At 39.7% G+C, this 18,084-nt stretch overlaps 1 protein-coding gene and 1 non-coding gene across 2 annotated transcripts in view; both read left to right on the top strand.

Moving 5' to 3' along the window:
- The window catches only part of ACOXL (acyl-CoA oxidase like), a 272,913-nt gene that overhangs the window by 148,159 nt on the left and 106,670 nt on the right, over positions 1 to 18,084 (top strand).
- Positions 10,444 to 10,547, top strand: LOC123812227. Its single transcript, XR_006784515.1, has one exon. It is a non-coding gene; the product is annotated as a U6 spliceosomal RNA (small nuclear RNA).

Raw genomic sequence — 18,084 nt, 5'->3', positions numbered from 1 at the left:
CTTGAAAAAAATAAAAATAACAGAACATTTTAGCAAATATAGAATAAAAATGGACCTAATGAAAATTATGGAATTGAAAAATACAATAATTAAATGGCAAATTTGTCCCTGACACTGATAGTAGTGTAGAGGTGATAGAAAATAGAATCTGTAAAACTGAGGACAGAGCAATAGAATTTACCCTGTCTGGACAGAGTGGATGAAAGTGGGCAGTCTTGGGGACCTTAGAACAGTAATGAAGAGTGGTAATGAAGGGGAAAGCAGAGGAGGATGAACAAGTATTCAAGGAAACAATGCCTGAAAATATCCCAAATTTGTTGAAAGATAAGAAACTGAAAATCCAAGGTGCTGAGTGAATCCCAAATAGGTTAAACTCAAAGAAATTTACCACGGGACACATCATAATTAGACTTCTTAAAGCTAAAAGCAAGGAAAAGATTTTGAAAGCAGACAGAGAAATGGTGCATTGCTTTTAGGGAAACACCAACCCAAATGACAGAAGATTTCCTGTCACCAGGGAGGCCAGGAGGAATCAACATGCTATTTTCAAGTACTGTAAGGAAAGAAGAGTCAACTGCAAATTCTATATCCAGTGAGAATATATTTCCAGGTTTAAAGGGAAATAGAGATCTTATCAGGTTAAGGGAAACTAAGAGAACCTGTTGCTAGCCAATCTGCTCCTAAAAAATGAATAAAGGAAGTTCTCTAAACAGAAAAGAAAATGATAGAAAAAGAAGGCTTGAAACTCCAAAAAAGGAAAGAACATTGCAATGTATAAAATAGGGGTAAATATAATATGCTCTCCTCCTTGTCATGAGTTTTAAAAATCATATTTGATATTTGAAGCAACAGTCATAGTTCCTTTTGGTACAGTGCTCAATGTGTATAGAGGAACTATTAATACTTCAGACAGTTATATATTTTTTAATCAGGGTAAAATGAAAAGACCTAAATGGAAGTGAGGCTTCTGCACATCACAAAATGGTAAAACATCAATACCACTAGACCGTAATAAGTTGCACACATACATACACATGCATGTGGGTATCTGTGCACACACACACATAATAATACTTAAAGCAACCACTAATACATTATATATAGTGATATACTAGGGAAAAACTTGGTAGAGATGAAAGGAGAAATATACGAATCAGTAATTATAGTTGGAGACTTCAACACATCACTCTCAGCTATTTGATAGAACTATGAGACCAAATATCAGAAAGGACATGGAAGAACTGAACAACACAATTTGCCAACAGGAACTAATTGATACATAGTTGACCCTTGAACAATGTGTGTTTGAAATGGGCAGGTTCACTTATGCATGGTCTTTTATCAGTTGACCTGCATGGTTCAAACCTGTATTGTTCAAGGGTCAACTGGCCATTGGGAATTCATGTATGCAGAGGGCTGACTATAGTCATATGTGGATTTTCAGCTGCACATGTAGTCAGTTCCCCTAACCCCTGCATTGTTCAGGGATCAACTATATAGAACACTATACCCAACAAGAGCAGAATACACATGTTTTCATGCACTCATGGAACATTTACCAAGATAGACGATATCCTGAGCCATGAAACAAACCTCAACAAATTTAAACGAATTAGGTCTTACAGAGCATGTTTCATTACCATAATGGAATGAAACTAGAAGTTAACAACAAAAGACAAGAGGAATGTCTCTAAATACATGGAAATTAAACAACACACTTCTGAATAATCCATTGGCCAAACAGGAAGTCTCAAAGGAAGTTTAAAAATATATAAAATGAGTGAAAATTAAAATACATATCAAAATATGTGGGATGCAGATAAAGCAATGCTGATAGGGAAATGTATAGCATTAAGTGCTTTAGAAAAGAAGATAAACCTCAAATCAATAATCTATGTTCCTACTTCAAGAAAATAGAAAAAGTAGATCATAAACTAAGCATAAGAGAATAATTAAGAAAAGAGCATAAATCAATGAAGTTGAAAGCATTAGAGAAAAATCCATGAAATAAAAAGCTAACTCTTTGAAAAGTTTGTTTTATCTCTGATAAAATTGCTAATTCTCTGACAAGAATATCAAAGATAAAAAATAAAATTCAACCAATATTAAGAACACTTCCTAACTCTGTTTTATGAAGCTAGTATTACTCACATACCAAAACTAGACAGAGAGAACAAAGAAGGGAAAACTACATACCAATAACTCAGATGAACTTAGATACAGATATCCTCCACAACATTAGCAAATTTTATCTGGAAGTGTATAAATCAGTTCTACGTCATGACCAAGTGCAATTGATTTCTGCTATGCAAAGCTGCTTCAACATTCAAAACTTAATCAATTCAACCCATCATTAACAGAATAAAGGAGAAAAAAAGCATATAATCTTATTTGTTTACCTAGAAAAAAGCATTTGACAAAAATCCAACAACAATTCATGATAAAACCTCTCAGCAAACTAGAAATAAAGTGGACTTCTCTTGACTTGATAAAAAAGCATCTACAAAAAACTGTAAGTAATGGGGAAGGGGAGCATAAGGGGACTAAATGGTAATGGAAAAATATAATACAGATTAAATAAAAAACTATAAGTAACATCATGCTTAACTATGAAATAATGAATGCTTCCTTTCTAAGATCAGGAATAGGTCAAGGATGTCCCCTGTCATCACTGTTATTCAACACAGAGCTGGAAGTTATAGCCAGTGTAATAAGGCAAGAAAAAAAATACAAGACAAAGATTAGAAGGGAAGAAGTGAAAACTGTACTTCATATTATATCATTATCTACACAGAGAATTCATGCAATCCACAAAAAGACCACCTAGAACTAATAAGTGAGTTCAGCAAGACTGCAGTATATAATATCAATACATAAAAATTAATCACATTTCTATATACTGATAAGGAACATGTGGAAACTAAAATGAAACACATGGTATCATTGATAGTTGTTCCAAATAAAATAAAATACTTAGGTATAAATTTAACAGACATGTATGGTGCCTATAAGCTGAAAATCACAAAATGCTGTTGAAAGAAGTCAAAGAAGTCCTAAAGAAGTGGAGGAATGAACTATATTCATGGGCTGGATGCCTCTGCCTAGCAAAGATGTCTCTGCCTAGCAAAGATGTCAATTCTGACCTATAGGTTTAATGAGATTCCTATTAAAATCACAATAAAGTATTTTGTAAACACAGATGAGCTTATTCGAAGACATTAAAATGATGAAATAGGAGTTTCCTGCCATCTTCCTGACAAAGAACACTAAGTAGGACAGTCATGCATGGATGAGAGTGCCTTTGTGGAAGTCCAGGAGTCCAGTGGAAAGTTTCAGCACAAAATTGGAGAAAGCAATCTGTGATTGGACATACTGAAAAGGGAAAGAGAAGCAGTTTCACTTAGCCTGCACCACTCCTCCCTCAAGGCAGCATGGCTCAGTAACAAGAAGACCTCAGCCTGTGATTTCTCCCGTGGGGAAAATAAGAGCATGTGAGTGACCACCTGGCTTCCACAGCCATGCAGACCACTGCCACAGTAATCAAAACAGTCTGGTACTGGCATAAAAATAGACACAGACCAATGGAATAGAATCAAATGCCTGGAAATAAATCCATGTGTGGTCAACTAATATTTGACAAGGGAGCCAAGAATACTCCATGGGGAATGGATGATCTCTTCAATAAATTGTACTGGGAAAACTATATAATCACATGTGGAAGAATGAAGTTGTTCTCCTTTCTCATACCAGTCATAAAAATTAACTTGAAATAGATTAAAGACTTAAACATAAGAGCTGAAGCCATAAGTTATGTAGAAGAAAACATAGGGTACAATCTCCTTAGCATTGGTCTTGGCAACAATTTTTTTGTACGTGACACCCAAAGCACAAGCAACAAAAGCAAAAGTAAGCAAGTGGGACTACATCAAACTGAAAAGCTTCTTCACAGTAAATAAAACAACAAAATGAGAAGGTATCCTATGAAATGGGAGAAGATACGTGCAAACCTTCCATCTGATAAGGGTTTAATATTCAAAATATGCAAGGAACTTATACAGCTCAATAGTAAACAATCTGATTTTTTAAAAATGGGCAGATGATCTCAATATTTTTTCAGAGAAGACATACAGATGGCCAAGAGGAACGTTAAGAATTTCTTAACATTATGAATCATCAGGAAATGCAAATCAAAACCACAGTGAGATATCACCTCATACTGGTTAGAATGGCTATTCTGAAGAAGACAAGAGGCAATGAGTGTTTGTGAGGATGTGTAGAAAAGGAACACTTGTGCACTATTAGTGGCAATGTAAATTGGTGCAACCACTATGGAAAGCACCATGGAGGTTCCTCAAAAAATTAAAAACACAACTACCAGATGTTACAACAATCCCCACTTCTGAGTATGTATTCAAAAGGTATGGAATCAGGATCTCAAAGAAATATCTGCACCTCCATATTCATTGTAGCATTAAAGACAATAGCCATGACATGGAAACAATTTAAGTGTCCATAGATGCATGAATGGATAAAGTAAATGGGATATATATAAAGTAGAAAATCACTCAGCAAGATAAAGGAAGGCTATCTTGCCATTTGAGACAACATAAATGGACTTTGAGGGCATTATACTAAGTGAAATAAATCAGACAGAAAAAGACAAATACTGTATGGTGCCACTTATACATGGAATATAAAAAAGCAGGGCTTGTAGAAAGAGTAGAATGGTGATTGACAGGAGGCTAGGGGAGATGCGGAGATGCAGGTCAAAGGTGAGTTGGTCTGGGGTCTAACGTACAGCAGGGTGGCAACAGCTAACAGTGCTGTGCTACACACTCGCAAGTGGATGAGAGAGTAGATCTTAAATGTTCTTACCACATTCAGACATGAAATTATAGAGATGGGGATTAGATCAGCGTTGCCAGGAGTGAGGGAGGAGAAAGAGAGGGAAGTGGCTATGCCTCTGAAAAGGCAGCATGAGACATGCTCGGGACAGAGCTGTTACATATTTGACTGTAGTGGTCACTACACATGTGATCACATTGCATAGAAGTAAATGTGTGTGCGCACGCACACACACACACACACACACACACACACCTGCATCTAAAACTGGCAGAGACTGAATAGGCTCTACGGGTTGTGCCAACATTATCTTCCTGGTTGTGGTATTACACTATAGTTGTGCAAGATATTACTCTTGGGAGAAATTGGGCAAGGGTACAGGGGGTCACTGAATCATATCTTACAACTGCATGTGAATCTCCAATGATATAAAAAGAATTGAAAAAATTATATTGAAATATTTTCATAATAAAAAGTTTTGTAATGAAAAAATTGCTAACTTCAAGAGTAATGCAGATATTTTTAGAATGCTATTCAGATACAGTTTAGTCCATTGAAAACTAAAATATAAAGTGGTACTCTGACAGTTGTCTCCTGCCCACTTATTATTTTAACTTATAAAGATATCTATAGTAAAGAACATGATGTGGGGGGAATTATTTAAGAAGTTGTTTAATTTGGGTAGATTTAAAACTGTCTTGTCTTTTGTGTCCCTGCTACTTAAAAACACTGGTTAAGAATATTCAGTAATTTAGACATTGCACTAATTCACATTTCCCTCTTGGCTGGTGATCCAAGTGTGTGAGGTTTTTCAACAGCTTCCTCTTAGCGTGGATTTTAAACTCAAGCATGCAGCTCAACATCGTCTCACCCCGAAGTTGTGATTAAGAGCTTTAATTGCAAGTCTCTCTGTGGGTCCTGCAGAAAGGCTGTGTAACTTCAATGTGGGAGTGTTCACAATTTTGTGAACCAAAGTGGAAGTATGCGGAGAAACAGGGACTGCTGGCTGTTTGTCCTGTGGATGGAGCAGGGACGTGCAAGTGCAGGACTCTGACCGTGGAGGGCAGTTGTGCAGGGACACAGGGCCGTCTGCTTGGGGACATGTGCCGGCACGGAGGGGCAGGTGGAGCCCATGTGCAGTAAGAACCCACATATGGCTTCAGGGCCCAGGCTGAGGACAGAAGTTTCACTGTCTGCCAGGAAGGAGGTCACCAAAGCTCCTAAAACCAGGCTGTGTAGACCTTTTTGGCCATTTTCCCAGACAGACATCTTTTCAACACGTGCTGGACAAATAGTACAATACCTCAAGCCACAATGGAAGCTTACCAAGAATAGGAAACACATTTTATAATCAGTGTGGTGTGTGTCAGGGGTCCCGGCTTGACAGTTCTCTGGAGGACTCACAGGACCCAGCATCGAGTTGTAATTCTGGTTATGATTTATTGTAGCAAAAGGGTAAAACACAAACCCATCAAGGGGAAAAGGCAAAGGGGTAAAGTCTGAAGCCAACTGGGAGTGTGCATGCCCCTCCCACTGGAGTCACACAGGACAAGCTTCATTCTGCAGCACTGGCTGGTGATGGCCCAGGTGAAGTCTTGTTTACCAGGGGTGCTCACTGGAGACCCAGCATGATAGCTTTTATTGGGCACCTTCTCCCTCGCATGTATCAAAGTTCCACTTTCAGAAGGAAAACAGGTGGTAACATAAACCATGGTCTTTGCACAGCTTAAGCACAGGAACCACACTGACCAGTCAGGGAATTCTGGGAACCCTCCCCACATCTAAGTTCTTGATGCCTCCCGGGACCAACTTTGCATGCAGGCTTTTCTGAGAACAGCAGGCTCAGGCCTGCTGGGTTAACTCTTTTCTGCAGTGGTGTCATGAGACCAGGCATGGTCCTGACTTTCCTGACTTACCGCTAAGAAGAGGGAGGATGAAAGGTGGTGGAGGGGTGGTGAGGCAACTGCAAGGCATCAAGAATGAGAGGGAAGATACTTGGATGCTGCAGTGTAAAGGGGAAGACTAGAAACCAGGGGAGGACTCTTGGTTCAGGATGATGGTATGAACACCATGCTGCTCCTCCCTCTTCAAAATCCTGTGAAATAACTGGAAGAAAAAATAGAACGGAGCAGTTCTCAGGGGCACTGATGGTGCTGGGAGAGGGGCCGTCAGAGGACCAGGAGTTTGAGAGATTCCTGGAGAATGGAAGGTTAATGGGATGGTCGTGGTGGATGAACTTAGTGGACACGGCTGAGGTGGGAGATGTTTCTTGTGGATATCTCTGGAAAGACACTGAGTCACAGGGGTTGAGAACAGGCATTTCTGTGAAGCTGCCTATTAGCAAGATGGCCGGCCTCCCACGTCAGACCACTTGACCAGCTCTGGAAACCACCCGGGGAGGACACTAAGTGGGAACCCAAGACCTCTGAGTACATTAGCTTTGTGTGGGGGCGGGGGGTGTCAGCCCTTCTGCCTGCCCATTGTCAACACCCTGTAACAGGAAACCTGTCAGTTCACATGCCTGCCTTTGTCTCCAGAGCTTTCAGGCTGCCCAGCACCCACAAGATGGTGGGGAGGGTGGTGCTGGTGCTCTGCATTGGTCAGCTGGCCTTGCGCTTGAGTGTTGGAACCTGCCCATACTGAGGAGGCACCCCTTCTCCAGATTGGACTCTGCTGTGATCCCACTTTCTGAAGTAGAGATGAAAATTTCAGGAAACCAGGGCTCGGAAACTGATCAATGAGTCCACGGCATTCTGTATTAACTCCAGCACGTCTAGCCCTCTGCCTGAAGGTGAGACTCTAGAGATTGCAAAGGTGCTGTGTCTGCCATTCCATGGCTGAAGAGCTGTGGACAGATCAGGCACGTGCTTTAGAGTCTCTGCAGGCTTCACACAGTTCCCTTTCAGCAAGTCAGGAGGTCTTCTGACCCTTTCATTATGTTCCTGGGGCAGGGGTTGGAGGCCTTTGGTGAAATTTAATCATATCCTCCACCAAATCCAATTACTACCCACATCCATGAAATCCCATTTTCACTTTCTTTTACTTCATTAGAGTTTCACTAGGATAGGAGCCTTCCCAATCCACTTGGGCAGATTTCCTGAAGAATATCAGTCAGACATTGTGCATGCATTGTTCATCACTCTGCAAGCACCGCAGTAAGCACAAATGCAAATGACCTATAGCCTAAGTTGCTTAAAAACCATGTAGATATCTGGTTTCCTATAAGAAAGCTGATCCCTTAGGGATTTCAGGCCCCAAACATATTTTCCCTAGGATATTCGGAGATTTTTTTTTTCTTTTTTATTTCCAACTTTTACTATGAAAATTTTCAAACAGAAATTTCAAAAGAAAAAATGGAAAGTCTAGTACAATAACACTTCAGAATATTCTCCACTTCTAAATGTTAGTACAAGGGGGACCCCCCAAACACCAGAATTGTCTTGTGGAGGGTGGGCCCCTTGTAATATAGGCTTCCCTTACTAGGTGAGTGTTCCAGGAACCCATCTGTATCAGTGTATCAGCTGGTGGTGTTGTAAGAGGCAGCATTTTGCTTCAGTGAATTTTTTTTGAAAAGTCTTTCAACAGGTTTGCTCATTTCACGATGGGTGATTTATGGGCACACCTGCCCACGTCCCACTGAGTGCTCAGCAGATTTCGACCAAAACTGGCATGACCCCCATGCCCCACCCTCCCTATTTACCTGATCTCAGCCCAGGTGACATTTTTGTTTGTTTGTTTCCCTGGATGAAAAAAGTCCTCAAAGGGAAACATTTTGCTGATACAGAAGAGGTAAAACAAAAAATGGTGGAAGCACTAAAAAGCATCAAAGTTCAAGTTCAAAAACTATTCTGAGCAATGGGAAAATATCTTGATATATTACATCAGATGGAGAGTACTTTGAAGGTGACTGAAGTTTAAACATGTAAGAACAAATATATATTTTTTTATAAATAAATTCTGATTTTTGGGGTCCCCCCTTATACTTCACTATGTTTAAATGTTCCTTATTCTGTCTCTGTCTCTGTCTTTGTCTCTGAGTGTGTGTGACCACTTAAATTGTGGATATCAGACACATCATCCCTAAAAACTGCAACATTCATTGTCTAAAAATAAGGCCATTTTCTTACATAAGTATAATACCATCATCATACTTAAGCAAATGAATAGTGGTTCTGTGATATTTAATGAGGATGATCAGACACTTAAGGAAAATCAACAACATGGAAAAGAAGGAGAAAGATGAACACTGGTGCTGGAGGAAACACAACTGAGAAACTAAAACTAATTAGTGTCCCTAGAGATGTGAGATATTTTATTCATTAAACAGGAATAGCATGCTATGAAAAATGAGCATTCAAAGAACCATAGTTCTTTAAGTCATAGTAACCATAGTGCAGAGAACAGTACTATAATAAATTAAATGTCCACAAAATTTTAAAAATCCAATATAAGTGCTAAAAGATACATTTGAGGAAACTTCTCAGAATGAAGATCAGAAAAACCAAATGAAGAGAAATAAAAGGAAAAGGCCAGGAGACATGATCAACCTAGGAAGGGGAAACAGATACTGCAGAGAGGCAGATAAAAGCAGAGAAGTGAAAGAATATTTCCTGGACCTGAAGAAAGGAACAAGTCTGGCATTGACAGGAGCCACTGGCAGAGGTCAGAGCCTAAGGCACCAAGGACAAACAGAGGTTCCCCAGACTTTAGGCTGAGGAAGAGAGGGTCTGATTGACCTCAGCCCTCTGAGCAGCTGCGATGAAGGCTGGCACAGTGCTTCTCAACTGGAACTCACCCATATATCCCTGGGCATCTTGTTCACATTCAGGTTCAGGGAGGCTGCTGTTTGTGAACCACACTTTGAATGCCACACTTTGAATGACAATGCCTTTAGAATTCAGAAGAAAGTTACCTTGAATGTAAAATTTTATAGCTGGCCAAATTATTGATTAAATATGTGAAATAAAGACTTACAGATCTTCAAATGCTCAATAAATTTACATGCTATGCACTTTCTAAAAAGCATTACTTATAGATGAACTGCAGAAAAGCATAAAAGGAATTAAGAGTTAGAAGACATGCATGCTTTCTGGACCTAGTCCAAGAGGAGTATGTTTGAAGAAATAACTGGATACAGTGGTATGGTGAACCCAGCACACGATTAGTCCAAATTGGAATAGGAAGTCAGAAGAATCAAAAGAAGGACTTCAAGAAGGGAGTGATTTTAGTTCAAAATAGGACAATTAAGAAGCAAGAAGATCTTCTTGATGTGATAGAAAAGTCATATGTTTCTTCTTGAAATAAAGGGGGAAAAGTCCATTAAGACTCCAGGAAAAACAAAACCACTCAAGAAAAGCATGGTCTAAATATGAAGCAAACTGGAACAGGACACGGGAGTCTGTTTGACCTTGACACTAGACACTTCTTCCAGCAGAACAAAAACTGCTGAAGAATGGTTATTCCTGGAGTAAGGTCCTAGATGTATGGGTTTGGGTAGGAAACTTTCACTTTTTACTTAAAACCATTTAATGTGGCTTGAATTTTAAAATTCAAGTGTATTTAAAACCATTAAGAAATAGTCTCTAATCTAAAAGCTGAGTGTTCACTTTGGCAGCACATATATTAAAATTGGAACAATACAGAGATTATCATGACCCCTGCACAAGGATGACATGCAAATTTGTGAAGTGTTTCAATATTTCTGGGACTGCTTTAAGAAGATAAAGAGAGAGGGGAATAGAGGTACAAAGGGAAAATGGCAATGAATAAACACTTATCAATAATAACCTTAAATATAAATGGATTAAGCACTCCACTCAAAAGACATAGGGTAGCTAAATGGATAAGAAAACATGACCCACATATATGCTGCCTACAAAATACCCACCTCAGAATAAAAGGTCTATACAGGCTGAAAATGGAGGGATAGAAAAAAAATATTACAAGCAAACAGACATGAAAAAAAAAGTTGGGGTACCAATACTTATATCAGACAAAATAAACTTCAAAATAAAGGCTGTAACACAGAGACAAAGGAGAACACATTGTAATACTTAAGGGAGTGGTCCAGCAAGAGGATATAAACCTTGTAAACATGTATGCCATCCAACATAGGAGTACCTAAATACACAAGGAAAATCTCGGAGGGTTTTAAGAAAGAGATCAACTGCAACACACTCATCTTAGGGGATTTTAACACCCCATTGTCAACAATGGATAGATCTTTCAAACAAAGGATCAACAGGATATTGTGGCACTGAATGACACTCTAGATGAAATGGACTTAATTGGTATTTACAGAGCATTTCACCCCAAAGACGCAAAATATACATTCTTTTCAAATGCATATGGATCTTTTTTAAACAGACCACATAGTAGGACACAAAACAAACCTCAAAAAATTCAAGAAAATTAAAATTATATCAAGCATCTTGATAGTGGCTTGAAACTAGAAACCAGCCTAAAGGAAAAAACTCAAAAACATTCAAATACATGGAGACTAAATAACATGTTATTAAATAATGAATGGGTTAACATGAAATTAAGGAAGGAATCCAAAAGTATCTGAGAACAAAGGAAAACTAACACACAACAACCCAAAACCTATGGGACACAGCGAAGGCTGTCCTGAGAGGGAAGTTCATAGCAATACAGGCCTACCTAAAGAAAATAGAAAATATCAAATAAACAACTTAACCCTACACCTACAAGAACTAGAGAAACAACAACAACAAAAGGCCAGAGTGAGTAGAAGGAAGGAAATAATCAAGATCAGAGCAGAATTAAATGACATAGAAACAGCAGATTCAAAGAATCAATGAATTCCAGGAGCTGGTTCTTTGAAAAAAACAAAATTGGCAAACCTTTAACCAAACTCATCAAGAAAAAAGGAGAGAGGACCCAAATAAATAAAATTAGAAATGAAAGAGGAGAGATTACAACTGATAACACAGAAATACAAAGGATTATAAGGAATTTCTACAAAAAAAATATGCCAAGAAATTGGACAACCTGGAGAAATGGATAAATTTCAAGAAACATACAATCTTCCAAAGAAGCAGCAAAGAAGAAGCAGAAAGCTTGAATAGACTGATAAGAACTAGAGAAAAGGAAGCAGTAATCAAAAACTCCTGGCACACAAAAGTCCTGGACTGGATGGTTTCACCAGTAAATTTTACCAAACATTCAGAGAACTGACTCCTGTCCTTCTTAAACTATTCCAAAAAAATCAAGAAGAGGGAAGACTCCCAAACTGTTTTTACAAGGCTAGAATTAAATTCCAAAACCAGGTAAAGACACAACAAAGAAAGAAAACCACAGGCCATTCTCTCTGATGAACATAGATGTTAAAATCCTCAACAAAATGTTGACAGTCCAGTTCCAGCAATATGTTAAAAAGATCATATATCATGATCAAGTGGGGTTCATCCCAGGGATGCAAGGATGGTACAATATTTGCAAATCAATAAACATAATACCACAGAAACAAAATGAAAGACAAAAATCACATGATCATATCAATAAGTGCTGAAAAATCATTTGATAAACTCTAGCACCCATTTATGATAAAAACACTCAGCAAAGTGAGAATAGAGGGAGCATATTTCAACATAAAAAGGCCATATACAAAAAACCTACTGCCAACATCATACTCAATGGGCTAAAACTAAAAGCTTTCCCCTTAAGATCAGGGACAAGACAAGGGTGTCTGCTTTTACTGTTCTTATTCAACATAGTATTGGAAGTTCTAGCCAGAGCAATCAGACAAGAAAATGAAATAAAAGGCATCCAAATTGGAAAGGAGGAAGCAAAACTGTCATTGTTTGCAGATGACACGATTGTGTACATAGAAAACCCTATAGTCTCCACCAAAAAACTACTCAACCTAATAAGTGAATTTGGCAAAAGCAGGATACAAAGTCAATATTCAGAGTTGATGGTGTTTATATACACCAACAATGAACTATCAGAAAGAGCAACTAGGATAGAGAAAAAGGAACCCTACTGCACTGTTGGTGGGAATACAGAGTGGTGCAGCCACTGGGAAAACAGTATGGAATTTCCTCAGAAAACTAAAAATGGAACTGCCTTTTGACCCAGCAATACCACTGCTGGGATTATATCCCAAGAACCCTGAAACACCAATCCAAAAGAACCTATGCACCCCAATGTTCATAGCAGCACAATTTACAATAGCCAAGTGCTGGAAGCAACCTAAGTGCCCATCAGTAAATGAATGGATCAAAACACTATGGTACATTTACACGGCGGAATACTATGCAGCAGAGAGAAAGAAGGAGCTCCTACTCTTTGCAACAACATGGATAGAACTGGAGAACATTATGCTAAGTGAAATAAGCCAGGTGGTGAGGGATAAAAACCATATGATCTCACCTTTAACTGGAACATAATCAATAAAAGAAAAAATAAACAAAATATAACCAGAGACATAGAAATTAAGAACAATTTGACAGTAACCAGAGGGGAGGTGGGAGGAAACAGTGAGGGGAAGGGTTTTCAGGAACTACTATGAGGGACACATGGACAAAACCGGAGCTGGGGGAGGATTGAAGCAAGGGGGGGAGGTGGGTTTGGCTGGGGTTTGGGGGAGTGGTTGGGGGAAAATGCAGACAACTGTAATTGAACAGCAATAAAATAATTATTAAAAAAAGAAAAAAATGGTGTTTAGTTCTATGGAGTTGGGAAAAAAAGAAAGAAAAAGCAACTAGAAAAAAATCCCATTTACTATAGCAGCAAGAAAAATAAAGTACCTTGTAATAAATTTTACCGAGGAGGTAAAAGACCTGTATTCAGAAAACTATAGAATACTAAAGAAAGAAATTGAGGAAGATACAAATAAATGGAAACATATACCATGTTCATAGGTTGGAAGAATTGACATCATTAAAATGTCCATACTACCCAAAACAATCTATAGATTCAACGTAATTCCTATTAAAATACCAGTGGCACATTTCACTGATCTAGAACAAATATTTCAAAAATGTACATGGAACCAAAAAAGACCATGAATAGCCTCAGCAATCTTGAGGAGGAAGAATGAAGTTGGAGGGTTCACAATACCTGATATCAAGCTATACTATAAGGCCACTGTAATCAAAACAGTCTGGTACTGGCATAAGAACAGACACATAGATCAGTGAGACAGAATACAGAGCCTAAAAATAAACCTGTTTCTGTGGTCAATTAATATTTGACAAAGTGGGCACAAGCATGCAACAGAGTAAAAATATCCTCTTCAATAAATAGTGTTGGGAGAACTGGACTGGTACATGCAAAGACATGAACTAGACCACAAACTTCCACCATATACCAGAATAAACTCAAGATGGGTAAAAGACTTAAATAGAAGTCATGATACCATAAAAGTCCTAGAGGACAACATAGGCAGTAAAATTTCAGATATCCCTGTAGCAATATTTTTGCTGATATATCACCTAGGGCAAGGGAAATAAAGGAAAAAATAAGTGGAACTACATCCAATTAAAAAGCTTCTGCATGGCTAAATAAACCATGATCAAAATGAAAAGGAAATCGACTATGTGGGAGAATATGTTTGTCCGTGATACATCAGACAAGTGTTTAATCTTCAAAATGTATAAAGAACTAATGTGACTCAACTCCAGAAAGACAAACAATCCAATTAAAAAATGGGCAAAGGACCTGAATAGACACTTCTCCAAAGAGGACATACATTGGCCCATAGACATGATGCAAATTAAACCCACAATGAGATTTCACCTCACACCTTTCGGAATGGCCATCATTAATCAATCAATAAACAACAAATGCTGGCAAGGATGTAGAGAAAAGGGAACACAATAGTGTGCACTGTTGGTGGGAATGCAGACTAGTGCAGCCACTGTGGAAAACAGTATGGAATTTCCTCAAAAAATTAAAAATGGAACTGCTTTTGGACCCAGCCATTCTGCTGCTGGAAATATACCCTAAGAATCCCAAAACACCAATTCAGAAGAACCGATGCACCCCAATATTCATAGCAGTGTTATTTACAATAGCCAAGTGCTGAAAACAGCTTAAGTGCTCATCAGTAAATGAGTGGATCAAAAAAATGTCACTTCCGGCCAAGATGGAGGCATAGGTAGTCGCACTATGCCTCTTCATGCAACCAAAACTAAGGACAACAAAAATTTACAAACAAAAAACAACCAGAACAGAGAGAAATGAACCAAACAGAAGTCTGACTACCATACATCCAGACCAGTAACGAGGGGTGGAGTTGGAGGCCTACGGAGAGGGGTCAAGGGGTCCCGGGAGGAAAAATCGGTGGCTGGCAGATGCACGTGCAGCATGCAGATAGCAGTTGGCGGACCGCAGAAGCACAGGGGCAGCTGACGAACCAGTGGCAGACCCTGGGCGTGGGAGGCAACGATCAGACCCAGTGAGGTGCACCAGGCAGCAGGCTGTCTGCAGCTACACAGTCTTGCGCAGACAGACTAAGCAAAAACGGGCAGCAACACAGACCGAGCAACCCAGGGACCCAGCGCAGGGAAACAAAGCCTGAAGGCACCGACTGAAAACACCTGTGGGAGTTGAGGCCAGGAGATTCTCTCAGCCTCACACAGAGTTCAAGAAAGTACACAAGCCCACCTGCCCAGGAGCCAGCACCAGAAGGGCCCAATTTGTTTGTGGGAAGCAGCAAAGTGGACTGAAGTCCTAGAGAGAGCAGAGCAGGCGCCATTGTTCCCTCTCAGACCACACCCCCACATACAATGTCACACCCAGCGACTGAGGTGCCCCGCCCTGGTGAACACCTATGGCTCCGCCCCTCATAGCAACCAGACCAAAGGAAAAAAAAATAAAAAAGATGGTGCAAACAGAGTTAAAAGCCCCAGAGCCACTTTTTTAAGTGACTGAGAGATAGCCAACCTATCAGATGCACAGTTCAAAGCACTGGTGATCAGGGTGCTCACAGAATTGGTTGAATTTGGTCATAAATTAGATGAACAAATGCAGGCTACAATAAGAGAAAGGAAGGAAAATGCACAGGGAACCAATAGTGATGGGAACAAAACTGGGTTTCAAATCAACGGAAGGGTCCAGAAAGAAGAAAGGAACAACCAAACAGAAAAGAAGGAAGAAACAAGAATTCAAAAAAATGAGGAGAGGCTTAGGGACCTCCAGGACATCTTGAAACATTCCAACATCCATATTATAGGGGTACCAGAAGGGGAAGAGGGAAAACAACAAGTGGAAAAGTTATTTGAACAAATAATAAAGGAGAATTTCCCCAATCTAGCAAGGGAAGTAGACTTACAGGAAGTCCAGGAAGCTCAGAGAGTCCCAAAGAAGTTGGACCCAAGGAGGAACACACCAAGGCACATGATAATTACATTAGCCAAGGTAAAAATAAAGGAAAGAATTCTAGAAGCAGCAACAGATAAGGGGACAGTTACCTACAAAAGAGTTCCCATCAGAATGTCAGCTGATTTCTCAAAAGAGACCTTGCAGGCAAGAAGGGGCTGGAAAGAAGTATTCCAAGTCATGAAAGGCAAGGACCTACATCCAAGATTGCTCTATCCAGCAAAGCTTTCATTTAGAATGGAAGGGCAGATAAAGTGCTTCTCAGGTAAGGCCAAGTTAAAGGAATTCCTCATCACCAAGCCCTTATTATATGAAATGTTAAAGGGACTTATCTAAGAAAAAGAAGATAAAAAATATGAACAGTAAAAAAAGACATCAAACTCACAGTTAGTAACAACCACACCTGAAACAAAAACAAACTAAGCAAACAAACAGAACAGGAACAGAACCACAGAAATGGAGATCTCATGGAGGGTTAGCAACAGGGAAGTGGGAGGAGGAGATAGAGGGAAAAGATAGAGAATAAGTAGCATGGACAATAGGTAGAAAATAGACAGGGGGAGGGCAAGAATAGTATGGGAAATGTAGAAGCTAAAGAACTTATGACACATGGACATGAACTAAAGGTGGGGAATGTGGGTGGGAGAGGGTGGGCAGGGTGGAGGGGAATGAAGGGGGAAAATGGGACAACTGTAATAGCATAATCAATAAAATATATTTTTAAAATATGTGGAACATTTACAAATGGAATACTACAAAGCAGAAAGTAAGAAGGAATCCCTACCTTTTGCTACTGCATGTTTTGGGACTGGAGACCATGATGTGCTAGGTGAAATAAGTCAATCTGTGAAAGACAAATACCATATGATCTCACTTATAAGAGGAATCTAATGAACAAAATAAACTAACTAGCATAATAGAACCAGAGACACAGAAACATGGAACAGACTGACAGCTGCCAGGGGGCAGGGGGATAAGGCTGAAAAGAAGGAAAGTGATCAAAAAACATACATGAATGACCCATGGACACAGAAGACAGTGTAGGAATTGAGTGTGAGACTGGGGGAAGGGCTAGGTGGAGGAGGGCAAAGGGGAAAAAATTGAGACAACCATAATAAAATAACAAGAATAATAATAAAATTTTAAAAAATAAATGTTAATGCTGAAGGAAGGAAAAGAATGAATACATGATAACAAAGAAAGGAAGAAGCCCCCCAGCCCCACATACACCTCACTTTCTATCCCTGGGGTTTCCCCCACCCACAAACTACAGGGAAAAATCCCAAATTCTTCTCCTAGGTAAGCAGGACTCAGGTGCTGGAATGTGGTGTGGTAGAGGGTGAGGATTGGACCTCAGCAGGAGAACCTGGACTCTCTCTTATCCTGAAGGGAACCACGCAGTAAACCTGAAGGAACATTTTCACTGGGGCCCTAACCTCCCAGCTGTAGGTGAGCCCCAGTGATCAGCACATGGAGATGTCAAAAGGCCTGTGAGGGAGAAGTGTAGAGTGCCCTGAAATCAGAGGGAGGTTGGGTGAATTCTGTTGCAGCACCATGGTGCACCAGCGCTGAGGAGCCTGAGATCTGATGGCCAAGAGAGGGGTGGAGGAGCAGTGGTAACAGGTGATGGGTGTGGATGATGGCTCCCCTTATGGGAAAGATCAGTGTTCTGCTCCCCTGAGAGAGAGCAGGGCCAGCAGGCAGAGGACTACCTGACCCAGCAGCACTAGGAGCAGAAGGTTTCAGGGATCTGCCCCCAAGACCAACAGATGGGGATTTACACCCAGAATCACCTTGATGATGGCAGTTCCTGTACAGCAAGATGGATTTGGGTGCTGTTTTCCAAATTGGAATCTAGAGTTCTTTGCAGGAATGCGTTGTTTTAATGTTGGT

The sequence above is a fragment of the Phyllostomus hastatus genome, unplaced genomic scaffold, assembly GCF_019186645.2.
Source record: "Phyllostomus hastatus isolate PE091 unplaced genomic scaffold, TTU_PhHast_1.1 phas_scaffold_78, whole genome shotgun sequence".
Classification (NCBI taxonomy): Eukaryota; Metazoa; Chordata; class Mammalia; order Chiroptera; family Phyllostomidae; genus Phyllostomus; species Phyllostomus hastatus.
This window is presented reverse-complemented; position numbering and strand designations above follow the sequence as displayed.